Source organism: Labrus bergylta, chromosome 12 (genome assembly GCF_963930695.1).
Source record: "Labrus bergylta chromosome 12, fLabBer1.1, whole genome shotgun sequence".
Taxonomy (NCBI): Eukaryota; Metazoa; Chordata; class Actinopteri; order Labriformes; family Labridae; genus Labrus; species Labrus bergylta.
In genome coordinates, this window is record NC_089206.1 from 6,400,288 (window position 1) to 6,412,866 (window position 12,579).

Genomic DNA, 12,579 nt, shown 5'->3' on the forward strand with positions numbered 1-12,579 from the left:
AATACAAGGCTCCCGTGTCCACCTGGCGTTTATTTCTGAGCGCCAGCATCTTTTTTCAATTGTTTTCAATGAGTAGAGAACGTTCGCTGTGAAACACAGTAATAATAATAATAACTTAGATTTATATAAGGCCTTCCACAAAACCCAAGGACGCTTTACAAAAGTAGAAGGGGGGGGGGGGGGCGTCGTAATGGGAGAAAACAAGAGAGAAGGAAATACAAAAATTGGACGCCTGGTGAAAAAGCGCAGCGCCAAACGTGTTTTCTTCTGGTACTTTTTTTGTGCGGCTGCTCCGAGTGCTCATGTTGAAAATCTTTTAAATTTTCAGAAAGGCGCTGTTGACGTCACTGGCGCTCTTTTGTAGCCGTGTTTTCAGCATCGACAGCAAATGTTGTGTTTCCACCTCCAACAGGTAGATGTTTTTTTTTAACATACAACATTTTTTAACTGGTAACTAATGTGTTAAAAACCTGAACAATGTGTTGGTCTAAGATTACTTCAATATACTGCAATAAAGGAATTGAATATCAAGTTCTATTGCTGTTTTATTGACACATAGGTCAATCAAGTAAAATCCAACGCTAATAAATGATGCGTTTATGCCCCGTGGGAGTTTATATGACTGTGGGTTAAAGTGTTACTGGCTGTAAACACAGAGAGGTGAGAGATGACTCCCGGTGTGTTTTCGTTTCTTTGAGTGTGTAGTGAGTGTGAATGTGAGCGAGTCCACGGGTGAGAGAGTCAGCTGACAGGTTTATTTGTTTGTCTTGGCCCCTGGCTGTGACCTTGGCTCCCTCTTTGGTTTGTTCAGCGTGAAACCAAATCCCTTAATCAATCGCTTAAACTGCCCTCACCTCTTCCACCATTAAAGCAATTACACCTGGGGCCATCGGGTTCTCAAAAATGATGATTACGCCGAGTGTTTTGTACTTTAAATGAGCAAAACATCCGTTGAAGGGTAGATTTTATGCTTTTATTAAAAGGGAATATTTATTTGATTTACAGGGAATGGTTTTCCTCAATCTGAAGAGTGTAGTAGGTGTTTGTGTCCTTATCTTCTAATACAGGGGCAGGCTACCTTTTTCTTCTTCCCCTGCAGTAAAATCCACAAGAGGAGCTGCTATTAGTCACAACCGAGGCTGCTGTTGATATAGGAGACCGTTGCCGCAATGCTGAAAGTCCCCCGCTTGGTAGCAAAACACATCACAGACTCGCAGGGGAAATAGAAGAGTTGCTTTGGAAATGTTGCCGTGTAATGCACATTTTCCCTTTTTGAAATAGAATTAACAGAAGTTCGCATTTGAAGTTGAAAAACACAAAGGAACCACAGAGACGTTCGGCTGCATAAATTACAACATCAATCACTCTTATGTCCCTCAGATCACAACGTACAAAAAACACAAAGCATGCTCGATCAGCCCCTGTAAAATGACTTCTCTGTGGAAACAGATGGGGGCCTGTTTTTGTTTTTTTTAAAGTGTACATGTATCACAGATTGGCGAACATCTTTCATAATCTATTAAAAATTTGAAAAAAAAGTATTTATTCATGGTCTGTAATGATCAGTCTGATCAATCTGTGATAAGGTTAGAAAAAAAACTGTTACATATTTTAAAATAGCTCAAAAGTTAAAAGATAGTTTTTTTCCCCAATGTTTAATTCATTTATTATTATTTCATTTAACTTGCAATAGAGTTCATCTGTGATCTGCAAGCAGGTCTTAATCTGACAGCCTGAGATCGATTGCTCCTGTCTGCGGTCATTAGCAGGGAGAAATCACGGAGGTTTTAACCTAGTAACTAGGTTGTTATAATTAGCTAACATGTTAAAAGTGTCAAGAGAGTATTTTAAGTAAATTAAATTGAGGTAAAGAATTGAGTAATTAAGCATGTGTGTGTGGGTGGAGCCCCTTCTCAGCCACAAAGGAAACCCCATAGCTCAGCTGAGTGCAGCCACATGTTGTATAGTATGATAACATATGATATAATACAATACCATATATTACAATACATAACACGATGATACAATATGATATGATATGGTACGATATAAAAAGATTCCATTAATTACAGAACCTTAAGTGATGATATGATAGGATAGGATATGATAATATACCATATAATACAATATGAAACATGAGGTATGATACGATACCATCCAATATGATAACGTAATACGATACAATACAATATGATTGTACATATCATTACAATATGTCATGTACGATGCGATAGGATACATTTTATTGTCCCTTTGGCGCATATATGTCTTGGTCTCATATTTAGCTTCCTGTACAGCAGAAATCAAAAAATAAATACAAATAAAAATGATCCACATGTAATCAGAGAAGCACAAACTACTGCAAACCACAAACAACAGTTATTACACATTACCTCTACTGAACAAAACATCACATTAATAAGAGAAGAAAATAAGAAAAGATACTTTGGAATGATTTGTGTGAGAGGAAATATTTCAGCACATTATTATATCTATGAGAAAAGGACTTTCTTATTTTATCCCTCTCATTTTTTCAGGGAAATATCTTTCGCAGAAATCCTCTCTCATTGAACGTGCTGCTAAATGTTCCACTGCTACGTTGCCTCTGTGCGAATGAGTATCTGACCTCTGCCCTTCACGGTTCATGTGTCTTATATCGACTCTGAGGATGACTGCCCCCCCCCCCCCTCCCCCCCCCTAACCACACATCACTGTGTCCGCTCACACAAAGGCCAGCCCCGTCTGTTATCAAAAGTCAGATCTGGCTCCGACGACAATCCTTTTCCCTCCTCGCTCCGGCTCTCCTTCGCCACCTCATGACAGCAGCTTTTCCAGCTCGTTTCACTCGACATCGCCGCGTCACGCAGGAGACGGGCGGGACATCTCTGCGATGACCCCTGCCTCGATCAGCGACGCTTTATTTGATTGAGTTCTGTAGCTCTGCAAACAAGGAAGAGGAGATGACATTGTATCCTTGTAAACAGAAGCAGAGGAGACACCGCTCTGAGTCACTGAGGTCTAAAGGGCAAACCAAGGATAAGTGTTTTGCTTGATGAGCTTTTAAAAGTCAGCCTGGTTCCAAACCTCTTAAAAGGCTCATTTAACCCTCATCCTCCTCCAGAAATGGCAATTTGATTTGTCCAGTGGTTAATGTACTAGAGGATCCTTAATGTAATTTGATGAAAGGTTTGGGGGTGTTGGATGGAGGGTGGAAAAGACAGAAATGTTTTTCAAGTAAAACTCCAACAAAGACTTGAGTTGAGTGCCTTACAATTGACTCCCAGCTGGCCAAAGGAGAATTGAGGGCATCTCAGGCTGATCAGAGCAGCGTCTGATGGTCGCAACAAAAGGCAGCAGTCTTTGGTTTTATCTCACCGAGCAGGAGAACATTGTTGCTCCCTCCATAATGAAGTGAATGCAGGCAGCCACCGGGCTCTGATTGAATTTGCCGTACTGGTTACTCAGCTGCTCACCTGCCGCAACAGCACTGTTACTCAACACATTGCACCTTATTTAACTTCGACACTGATGCCCCAATCTGCCCTTTAAACCCATTGAAGCCAACACTATTATAGTAAAGGGGGTTGAAACTGAAGACTGGAGATATCGGATTACCTCCACCAAGAGTCAGATTGATGGACAAGATACACCTTATTGATCCCAAACTGGGAAAAGGAGCAGAAAAGAAACTTCTAGTAACTGAAAGAGGCAGAAACTTTTGGTGATAAAAAATGTAGCTAATGTGGAAAATACAGAAAACTGCAGTTCCTTGAATGTCCACTTGAGGTTGGCTGAAAAAGACCCTGAAAGAGATGTTATAATGCTGCTAGCTACATGTTAACAGCTTTGTAAAAATGAAAGATCTGAATAGTTGATGTCGTTATTGCTACAGTTAACGTTACACAGTTAGAGTTTTTTAAATCCATTCATTTGGATTTGCTTTAGGTTAGAGTTATGCATAATTAGGGGCGTAGACACTTTACAAAAAGCTCTGGCAGGCCGTCAACCAACGATCTCGAGGAGCCTAAGAGAGGTCAAGAGCTCCCAGGAAAGTAGGTGGTTAGTGACTGAGATTTACAGATAGATACATGCAGTAATATGATGTACTGTATATGCACAGAGAGAGAGAGAGAGAGAGAGAGAGAGAGAGAGAGAGAGAGAGAGGAGCTCAAGGTGGCTAAGGGGGCTCTAGGGGGCTAAAGTCCCGTCTCAGCTTCACTGTTTGCCTGCTGCTATAGTTGATGGAAACAAAGTGTGAGACAGCATTTCCAATATGGCGACTGCCATGGTTGGGTTTCTAGAGTTCCCCTTTGCTTGCTAAAGTCAGGCACTATTTAATATATTTTGTTCTGAGGTGCAGGAGGTTAACGTACCAAGAGCTAACGTATTAGAGGATGTAAACTTTTGTTAGCTGTGTGCAGTCATCACGTCTCATTTTTGATATCTCCACATGCTAAATTCGGACGATATCGGGGTGTTAGGGAAACAAAAGTCATGTCACATAATCAGTGCTTTTGTTCTCAGAGGCGATTCCAGAGTCTGTTGGGGCCATAGGCAAAAATCAATGGGGGGGGCCCTCCAACCAGCGTTCATCACTATCATGACTGCTAGTGTCCTGACGCTTAGTCCTGTTCCTCCTTTTTCTCTACTACAGATGGATAATTCCTCTTAATTTTTATTGGTTGACTTTCATTGACAAACTTTGGTTTTCACAGAATTAATGTTAGCAGGGAAAGTGAAAATGAGTGCTGTCAGATGGTGCCCCCTTTGGGAGGTTTCCTACTGTCGTTGCAAAAAATTGACATTTTGGGCCACTGCTATAGCTTAAGTTTGTGAGCCCTCAGGCCCCCCCTACTGGTCTGGGACCCCAAGTCATTGCCTGCCTTGCCTGTTGACAAGCAGCGCCTCTGTTTGTTCTGTAAAGAAGACTGAAAGACAGAAGGGTAAAAACCTCCTGCTGTCTTCGTTTTAAAACTATTTTAAATAGAGCTTGACCTTCAGGTGTCTGAGGTTACATCCTGGGCACAGCTGGTGAGAGACGCTGACAGTTAACTCACTGAATTAATGAAACAAGACAAGGTCAGGTGATAACTATTTATGCACCCCATATGCAGTTCAGGGGGGAAAAAAACACATTTCAAATTTGCAAATTTCTCGACTCTTGGTGAGGGTATAATGCACCAGCTACTGAGTCGCATTTCAGTTTTCTTTCCCCCTCGCAGGTTTCAAGTGCAGAAGCAGGATCCAGTGGTAGAAGCTACATTCTGCTTTCACTGTAACGCTGTGCAAATTTTGCTTTCTGTCTGCAGCGTGCAGACCAGCAGAGTGTGAGCAGATCGGTCACAGAGGCAGAGCAACATCCTGAAAACATGTAATCAGTATCTGGCTGCTGTTAATTGAAGATGTTAGTGCAGTGGAGTGGGTAATGACACAGGAACCTTCTTGTTCTGCCACAGATGGACTCCAGACCAACACACTCACACACACACACACACACACACACACACACACACACACACACACACACACACACACACACACACACACACACACACACACACACACACCAAAACCATACCACAAGAAGGCTGCGTCAGTCTGAAAACACTTTGTGGCAAAAAAGACAAAAAACATAGAGTGCAACAATTAGATGCCTGATTTACATCTTCATTAAAAAGGTTAAGAAAGCAAAAGCAAACTTTAAAATGTGATTTTAACGTGTATTCTTGACTGCTCCTTGGATGTATTGATGATTGTCTGCCATCTCTGAACACTCAGATTCCCACACTGCCCCCTGGAGGAGAGCATGTGAGGGGAGAACACAGAGGCTGCACAGCAAAGGGAGAGTGCCTCTAAAAACCTTTTCAACCAAGTTTAAAGAAACATGTCTCGTATGGGTAAGTGCTTATTTAGATTTGCATTGTTTTATCTCTGATAGGGACAATTCACTTTGACATATCTCAAATGCAGAGCATGAAAAGTGTGCCTTTTTAAGGGGTTTATCATTTTCTGCTTTCTAATTCTTGACCATAGATTTGCATTTAAACGCACAGTCTTAATGAATAAAAAGGGTTCATGACCATAAAGCATGTACCAGTCAGACCCACATTAAGGGTGCTAATGATTAGTAGATGCAGGTCGATGTGAGAGGAACGCTTGTTATAGTTTATTTTATGGAACTTGACAGGAGGATTTAGTGGACTTAGAAAAAGCTTGGATAGAAAGATATGGCGGCAGAAGCTGAACAGCGAGGATGGATAGTTAGGGTTTTTACTTTAGAAATGGGATGTCCAGGGTTCACAGCATGAATCTTGTTACTGGGAGAGCTGGGAGTGTTTGGACAGAGTTAGGAAAAGACGAGTGAAGGAGATGTCAGACGAAGCGGTTAATCACGTCAAGTGGGTATGGATGAGAAGAAATAATGCCAACTGGAGGCGACATTTTTTTCCCGCTCTTTTTCACATGCAATGCTGGCAAAGAAGTTCTGCATGTGGATATCACTGGCGGGGAGAGCTAGCATGAAGAGGATGCTGACTTGTTGAAACACGGATAAAGGGGAGGTGCCCACTTGATAACTCTATTGATGTCTTGTTGCTTGCTGTCCTTGTAGTGTCACATTTGGGTTGTGTTGGTTATTAAAAGGCCATGTGGTAGGGTAGATAGTATCTGTATTGCCCGTACCTGGAGCTTGCACAAACAGGGCCTGGGTCTGTTGATGGTGGTGATGCTGTCTCGACACTAAGGGCCAATCAGTTTTGGAATGAGGGCTGAAAATGAAATACACAGGAGTAATTTGCCGTACAATAAGCTAAAAAGTTAAAGCTATAACAGGTCTGGTCTGCTTTTATCCAACACTTCACCTTCTTTGTGATGGCACATGAGATCAAAATGGAGTGATTCTCCTGTGACTAAATCTCACTTCTTTCTCGCACAGATGTCACAATCCTCGTAACTCATCCTTCTTGACAGCTTCTCGAGAAGAAAAAAACACAGCTCTGTGCATTCACTCTGAAGGTGCAAGGCTCCATCACTGATGTGTCAGTGTTCAATTTCACTGCAGAGCGCCTCGCTATAGCCCTCCGCTCAGACCCGACGACTCGTCATAGACTCTTCTGCTCGGTGAAGAGGTTCATCCTGATTACTGGAGGGGAGAATGCGAAAGCCTTCTGTGACTCATGCAGCAACTCTGAGAGAAAAATCACTTGATGAGAGCTGTAATTAAATCAGCCACTATGTGTCTTCATGTGTGTCGCCCCTCCCCCCCCCCCCCCCCCCCAAAGCAGCGGCAACAGCACCCTGCAATGGAACGGCATGACTGGTGTTTTGTTGTATGGCACGGAGATGGTGCAGAGGATTGCGGCGAACAAACCGGCCTGATCCTCATCTGAATAGGTTCCTGATTACCTCCACATGCGGCCTCAGCTTGTTGTCAATACACGGGCCGGTTGTGAGTCTATCAGCGCCTTGAAGCTTGAAAGAAAAACAGACACCACAACCATCCCAGTGCTACACCAAAAATCACCATGAGCTGTAATTAGAAGCATCCTGCTCTTTCTCTCTCCTCCCTCCCTCCCTGTAGGACTCTCTTGCTTGATGTGCTTGGATCTTTTACAGGCAGGTGACTTTTGTCTCCACTGATAGCACCTCTGGGGGGCGGGGGGGTCTTGTGAGAGCACCGAAATAGCTCCATCCACAAAATAAAAAGACAGGAAAACATGCATGTTTTTGCAGCATGACCACCGCCACCCCCTGCTGTGCAGCACTGGGTGTCCTGTCACGCTGCAAGAGGGAGCAGGGGGGGGGCGGGAAGAGACACTAATGCACAGCCGTCGGTGGTGATGACAGCCCGTCTTTAGGCTGTAATGAAGCGAGGAGGAGTGTAATGAACTCTGCAACACGGGGGCCAAATGTACAAGAGAAGCAGAGCAGGATGCTCACAGACACAAAAGGCAGGGAGATGGAGATGGGATGAGGAGGGGGAGGGTGATAGATAACAAGGCTGTGACAAAAAGAGAGTGTTAAGCGTGAGGCGGATGGCTGAGACCTTATCCGAGAGGTGACAGAGGAACACCTCCACTTCCCCACGACCCCTGTTGATGCTCTCTTCACAAAAGCCTCCTCTCCATTTCAGGCCATTTTTCACTCAGGCGTCATATCCTCTGAGAGTAAACCTGACTGATGCCGGCTTTTAAAGGGAATGTTGGACGGATAAACAGCAGCTATCTCATTTTTAATGTCAATGCACGCGGACGCAGAGGTGTCGGAAAGTGTACAGTGCAAGAAAGTCTTGGCTTCCTGGTCTGTCTGGAGGAGGATGAGGAGGTTTGGCTTCAGCAGACATTTAATGCTCTCTGTGTACTCAGGCAGGCGTATCCATGTGGCATGAGAGAAATTAGTCCATCACACGACTTTTTTTTTTTTTTTTCTCCCTCCAGCGGATTTTCATTCTTAATCAAAAAGCTCATTTCAGCACACGCGGGTCGACTTGTCCTTTTATACCCTGCAGAATCGTGATACCACCTCGACAAGTCGATGCAATTATTGACAAGAAAGGCGGGAAAAAAAAACTTCAAAAACGTTTCCAACTCTTGTGTGTGTAACCTTAAACATTTTTTCACCCCCCCCTTGCTTTTGGTGGCTCTCCCTGCAATTCCATTTGATTTCTCATTACTCCCCGAGTAACAGAATGAAAACCGCAAGACCATAATGAGGCCTCTTTGTTCTGGCCCCCGCAGCTCTGATGGGCATTTTGTGCAGGTTCCTAAAGAAAGCAATTCCACATTGGGTTCCATTCAGTGAAATAGCCCATCATCCTGATGCAATATATAACCCTTGCCCTAAATTTCTCTTTTGCAGTCCTCTAGAAGCCTGGATGCTATGTTTTGAGATCAAACAGCCCCTGGAGGCGGTGATAATGCGCTCATATGTATAGCACTGTACAGCCCGATCTGTGTGGAAAAGCAAAAAGCCTGAAAAAGCTGAACAATGACGATTGTAGAAAATTACTTTCTAATTGAGGCATATTCTGTGGACATGACAGATAAATTAGCAACTGTCACAGCTTTCAGCTGCGGTGTCACTTGTGTGTTATTTGTCTGAGCATTGCAGCTGAATGCTTTGTTTGTTGATGTGTTTTGTTGGGGGGGGGGGGGGGGGGGTTGTTTATCCTGCGTCCAATTTCCAAGTCCAAGACTTTGATCCATGCACTCAAAATTTCCATTTTTGTGCCGAAGAGACACGACCCCTCATCACTGAAAAGTGCTTTGCTCCGAAGGTTTATGTCGTGCCATGATCACACTCAGAGCTCATATATATCATCAGAAGCTGTCATGTGTCAGGCGGTACACACTGAACTGGAAGATCAATGTCAAAACTCACAACAGCCACTAATGCTGGAGTGACAGTGAGACATATAGAGTATTCTAAACCTGTCAAAAAGGTTAGCAATTGTACAAAAGAAGCTAAAAGAAAAGGTCGTTTTTAAGTAGTCATCAAGGTTGTCAAAAGTTTGGTTATCTCAATACTATTCAACACCACATGTGGTATCAATGGTTTACCTATTCAATTCAATTCAAAAAACTTTATTTGTCCCCGGGGGGTAATTCAAAGGCACACAGAGCAGTAAATTAACAACAGTGCAAGTAAACAAAACATTTTAACCTAAATATAAAGTGTCAATTTAAATACAACTTAAAGCTTAAACTTAACTTAAAAAATATAGCTATATAAACTATAGCTTGAAAAGAAACTCAAGATCTTCAGTCACGACAGCAGGAGGTTGCCTGCAATCTGTAATCTATTCTCCGAAACAACTGGAAACCAAAATGACTGACAGTCTGATGCTGATGTGCACAGTATTTATATTTTTTGTTGTTGTGGGGAAGCACGGCTTCATCCCACTAACAAAGCAGGAAGGCAGCAAACTTGTGCGTGTGGGTGTTTCATGTTTTTCTTTCTCTAAACAGATGGCAACGCAGCCTATTGTGCCACCAGTCTGCCCAACTCACTTCTAAACAACTGGGCTGGTTTTTACACACTTGGTACACACTGCCTTTGGTGGAAGTTGCAGAGCAAACAAAAGTGAGCTTTGAGAAACGGAGCCAAACTTGTGTAGTGATGCAGCTGTCGGGGTGGAACCACAGCGGGCTCTCAGGGCCTCGTTTGGAAGAGGTGAGCGTCATTACAGATGCTAGGAGCTGCTCTATCGTTGGGCAGTTTTGGGGTGTTTTGTTCAACAAACACAAACGTCTGGTTTTAGTCTTGTAAAGCAAAAAACCTGGCTGGTGTTCGCTGAACTATCATTGGAGGCATTAATATGTAAAAAGGCTCAGAGGGAGATACGGCTTGTTTAACACAACATGATGAGACAGATGTGTTGAAAAGAGATTTTTTTTATCATTAAAGCCTCTAGTAATCAGGTTTGAAATAGTACAAATGTATGTATGACATCATAGCTTAGATTCTCAAGCAAGGGAGAGAAATACTTTTTCATGACTGTAAAAAAAAAAAAAAAACCAGCTCATGTAACACGTCGTTTAGTGTTCATTACATTTTCCAGGACTGGAGCCGTGGCAGATCTCACTTTGATTGACGTCTCCTGGTTATTGCACACAGCAGTGACGCATGTAAACATAAATGAATGAAGCGTCAGATGTTTGAGTGATCTGAGTCATCATCGGAAGAGGAAGCAGAGACATCTGAAATTATTTTTTTCCGATCGAGCACTGAATTGTGAGCGACTAAATGCTCAGAGGTCGTCATGATAGAACATGAGCATTAACATATAGTGTAATCTGGAATAATCTCATTTGTTCTCGAAGCTACAGATGCAACTCTGTTCTGTAAACGATGCCAGAGCCTAAGAAATTAAACAACCAAACTACTTCCTCTTATGAATACAGGGGATGTAAAAAAAAAAATCTCTACTGCTAAAATAAACTCCAGAAACAGAAGATATATACAACTGGGGTCAACACTAAACAGCTGTCAACTGTTAGCATTAGCTTCCCAGTCTAGCGATTGGTGATATTTCATCTGATTTGTAATTGTTGTTGAAATTTGTATCATAATCACACCAGTTTCAAACACAACATCACCAAAATTTACAAAAAACTTTAATGACAAAGTTTAAAATGTCTTTCTTATAGGCCTACTTTCCATATGCTTACTATAAGTATGTTTCTATAACCAGGATTAAGGATAATTTGACCAGTGTATACATGTCTCAATGCTGAAGACTACTACTTTATTGTTCATCTCTTCTTGTTATAGTCTGGTGTTTTCTTTGTGTGAAACTTTGTGATATGGTCTTTGCCTGAAGATTTTTTAATGGGAATATTCCATTAATGATTAGATTAGATAGAAGGCTTTTGTAGATTTGGATTACTTGAGAGGGAGACATTGCGTATTTACCTCAACATACTAAGAGAGTTGTTTAGAAAAGAGCTGAAAAGTCGAGAAAGAGTCACATTAAGAGTTTCATTGCTTAAATAAATACTGAGGAAAACGCAGCATCCTGAGCCTCCTCATCTAGTCCCTGCTAGCGGAGCCTTTTGTCGATCCCCGGCCCCTGAGTGGGAGCTGTCGAAGTCCCAGTCAGAGCTGCTAGGCATGTGTCTCTAAATGGAAGTAAGTGTAATTACAGGACGACGAAAAGGCAGGTAGCAGCCAGCCAGGCAATCATTTCCCCTGATTGAGACAGAAAGTTAAGGTCTGAAAGGCCACCGGAGTGTGAGCACACAGCAGGTGCAATCTGACGCCTCAATAAACCGCGCTGGAATTAGAAACTTCTTGTTTGCTTCTGCACGGCTCTTGGAAGTGGGAGCGACACTCTCTCTCTCTCATTGATGGGTACAGTCTGAATCTGTGTGATGATATCTTCTTTAATGTCAATAAGGCTCTCCAGTGTCTCAGTTACCGCTCCCCCTACTGCAGCATTCATCACATTGAAACGGGCAAAGCTGGGCGGCAAGAGAGTCAAGTTATTCGATGCATATAGGACGTAATTGAATTTATTTATTTATCCAAAGCAATAACGGGATGTATTTCCCGGGCGAGATGTGAGTTTTGCATTCGACTAAGCAGATTTACTGTGCATGAGTACAATTACAAGCATACCCACAGAATTTATACGTCACAGCGGAGAGATATTCTGAATTTAATTATTTTTTTCCCCACACACCCTCTGAGTCACTGCAATAAATCCATGTTTTGTAACTAATTAATCATGACTTGTCTTTGTCGCACAAGAATAAGAACACCTGAGGCAATATAAATCATTCCGTCGGAGATTGACACTGATCGTGCTAATCCCTTTATTTATGTATTGCGCATCTAATCCAGACACAAGCAACAGCACGCTGCACAGACATGGTGCAGTAGAGGCATATTAAAAGGACCGAAACTGACAGAATATGTTAAAAAAAAAAGAGAAGGTTAAACGTAATGCTGTGCACTGTTAAAAATCTCAGACACAATAGGAACCGTGTCACACTGGGGGGGGGGGGGGTGAGAGCGTCTTAGCACCCATGAAGCATTAACACAGAGACTGAACAATACCCAGACACGTCAGTAAAAGGT

At 42.6% G+C, this 12,579-nt stretch overlaps 1 protein-coding gene across 1 annotated transcript in view; it reads left to right on the forward strand.

Annotated features, from left to right (window-relative positions):
- Window positions 1-12,579, forward strand: part of LOC114921750 (transmembrane and death domain protein 1-like) — a 177,373-nt gene that overhangs the window by 25,298 nt on the left and 139,496 nt on the right. The window lies entirely within an intron of this gene.